Raw genomic sequence first — 3,628 nt, forward strand, 5'->3', positions numbered from 1 at the left:
GAGTGCCTTGGTCCTCCTTTCTTTTTGATGACCCAATGTAGTGCCTTGCGGTCGGAGGCAGAGCAGTTGCCATACCAGGCAGTGATGCAACCAGTCAGGATGCTCTCGATGGTGCAGCAGTAGACCCTTTTGAGGATCTGAGGACCCATGCCAAATCTTTTCAGTTTTCTGAGGGGGAATAGGTTTTGGCGTGCCCTCTTCACGACTGTCTTGCTGTGCTTGGACCATGTTAGATTGTTGGTGATGTGGACACCAAGGAACTTGAAGCTCTCACCCTGTTCCACTGCATCCCTTCGATGAGAATGGGGGTGTTATCGGTCCTCTTTTTCCTGTCGTCCACAATCATCTCCTCTGTCTTGATCACTAGTTAGGCTGTCAAAGGCATGCTGCTGATCAGAAAGTCCCCTTAAAAAAAGTATCTGTCCTGGTTGGTCTTTTGGCTGGTCCCACGGCTGCCCTGCTCTACCTCTGCTTCTAAAGACACTGCTGACGACTGCAGATGGCTATCATGATAATAAATCTAGTATTAATAATAATAATTTGGTGGGTGCTTATATTTGTCCTATTTGGAAATGTGTTTTTTGCATATCCCACGCTCGTCACTAATTACCACATCCGCAAAGTAATAATTATGGCTAAATCTTAATCCTAACATTAAGCACACTGATAAATGTATGCCTAACCCTAACCTTCAATTTCAGACCAAAAAGCTCATTTGAGTTTTTATGAATTTTTACAATAGACATTTTACTTTGTGGCTGTTGTAACTGGTGACACCCTCTGAGTGGGGTTATGGCCAGAGTCAGCCATTATCAAATAAAATAACATTTGATTTGTCACATGCTTCGTAAACAACAGGTGTAGACTAACAGTGAAATGCTTACTTACAGGCACTTCCCAACAATGCAGAGAGAAAGAAAATAACAATGCAGAGATAAAGAAAATAGAGTAATAATAGAAAAGTAATAACACGTAACAATAAAAGTAATAAGAAATTAACAATAATAACTAACAATAACGTGGCTACATACACAGGGTACCAGTCCTGAGTCGATGTGCAGGGGTACGAGGTAATTGAGTTAGATATGTACATATAACTAGGAATACAGTGACTAGGCAACAGGATAGATAATAAACAGTAGCAACAATGTAAGTGATGAGTTCAAACAAAGTTCGTGTAAAAAGGGTCAAGACAGATAGTCCAGGTAGCTATTTGGTTAACTATTTAACTAACTATTTAGCAGTCTTATGGCTTGGGGGTAGAAGCTGTTCAGGGTCCTGTCGGTATTGCTTGCAGTGCAGTGTGCGGTAGCAGAGAGAACAGTCTATGACTTGTGTAGCTGGAAAATGTTTAGGACCTTCCTCTTACACCGCCTGGTATAGAAGTCCTGGATGGCAGGGAGCTCCTCCCCAGTGATGTACTGATCCGCAGGCACTATCCGCTGTAGCGCCATGCGGTCGGATGCTTAAGACTCCAGCCATCCAAGTTATAGACGGTTCTCTCTGTTACCGCACGGCAAGCAGTACCGATCCAGCAAGTCTGGAACCAACAGGACCCTGAACAGCTTCTACCCCCAAACCACAAGACTGCTAAATAGACAGTTAGATATTTAACCAATAACTATTTTCAAATCCAGTTTTATTGGTTGAATACGGGTGCAGCAAAATACTTGTGATCCTACCTCCAACAGTGCAGTAATATCTAACAATACAGAACAATACACATACATCTAAAAGAAAAAGAATGGAATTAAGAAATAGAGAAATATTTGGACAAGCAATGTCGGAGTCCAGACTATAAATATAAATGCACTATATATACAAAAGTATGTGGACTCCCTTTCAAATGAGTGGATTTGGCTATTTCAGCCACACCAGTTGCTGCCAGGTGTATAAATTGAGCACACAGCCATGCAATCTCCATAGACAAACATTGGCAGTAGAATGGCCTTACTGAAGACCTCAGTGACTTTCATGGTGGCACAGTCATAGGATGCCACCAGTTTGTTACATTTCTGCCCTGCTAGAGCTGCCCCGGTCAACTGTAAGTGCTGTTATATTGAAGTGGAAACATCTAGGAGCAACAACAGCTTAACCGCGAAGTGGTAGTCCACCCAAGCTCCCAGAATGGGAGCGCCGAGTGCTCGAAGCGAGTAACAATCTTCTGTCCTTGTTTGCAACACTCACTACCGAGTTCCAAACTGCCTCTGGAAGCAACGTCATCACAAGAACTGTTTGTTGGGAAATTCATGAAATGGGTTTCCATGGCCGAGCAGCCACACATAAGCCTAAGATATCACCATACACAATGCCAAGTGTTGGCTGGAGTGGTGTAAAGCTTGTCGGCATTGGACTCTGGAGCAGTGGAAACACGTTCTCTGGAGTGATGAATCACGCTTCACCATCTGGCAGTCCGACGGACAAATCTTAGTTTGGCGGATGCCAGGAGAACACTACCTGCCCGAATGCATAGTGCCAACTGTAACGTTTGGTGGAGAAGTAATAATGGGCTGGGGTTGTTTTTAATGGTTCGGGCTAGGGCTAGGGCTCTTAGTTCCAGTGAAGGGAAATCTTAATGCTACACCATACAATGACATACTAGACAAGTCTGTGCTTCCAACTTTGTGGCAACAGTTTGGAGAAGGCCCTTTCCTGTTTCAGCATGACAATGCACCTGTTTTTTTATTTTATTTATTTTTTTAACCTTTATTTAACCAGGCAAGTCAGTTAAGAACATATTCTTATTTTCAATGACGGCCTGTGGGTTAACTGCCTGTTCAGGGGCAGAACGACAGATTTGTACCTTGTCAGCTCGGGGGTTTGAACTCGCAACCTTCCGGTTACTAGTCCAACGCTCTAACCACTAGGCTACGCTGCCGCCCCAGTATAGCCTAGTATAGCGTGGCCGCCCTGTGCACAAAGCGAGGTCCATCCATAAATGTTTTGTCGAGATCGGTGTGAAAAAACTTGACTGGCATGCACAGAGCCCTGACCTAAACCACATCGAACTCCTTTGGGATGAATTGAACCGCTGACTGTGAGCCTAATCGCCCAACATCAGTGTCTGACCTCACTAATGCTCTTGTGGCTGAATGCAAGCAAATCCCTGCAGCAATGTTCCAACATCTAGTAGAAAGCCTTCCCAGAAGAGTTGAGGCTGTTATAGCAGTAAAGGGGGACAAACTCCATATTAATGCCCATGATTTTGGAATGAAATGTTCGACTGGCAGGTGTCCACATACTTTTGGTCATATAGTGTACATCAAGTGCCTTCGGAAAGTATTCATACCCCTGACTTATTACACATGTTATGTTACAACCTGAATTCAAAATGGATTAAATATATTTGTTTTCTCAGCCATCTACACATAATATCCCATAATGACAAAGTGAAAATATGTGTTTTTAGAAATGTTTGCAAATGTATTGGAAGTGAAGAAATATCAGAAATATCTCATTTACATCAGTATTTAGAATCACCTTTAGCAACGATTACATCTGTGAGTCTATCTGTGTTCGTCTCTAAGAGCTTTGCACACCTAGATGGTACAATATTTTACCATTATTATTTTCAAAATTATTCAAGTCTAGGACCGATAAAACGTTGGTGCGCGTCGACATATTCCGA

Source organism: Oncorhynchus keta, chromosome 12, assembly GCF_023373465.1.
Source record: "Oncorhynchus keta strain PuntledgeMale-10-30-2019 chromosome 12, Oket_V2, whole genome shotgun sequence".
Classification (NCBI taxonomy): Eukaryota; Metazoa; Chordata; class Actinopteri; order Salmoniformes; family Salmonidae; genus Oncorhynchus; species Oncorhynchus keta.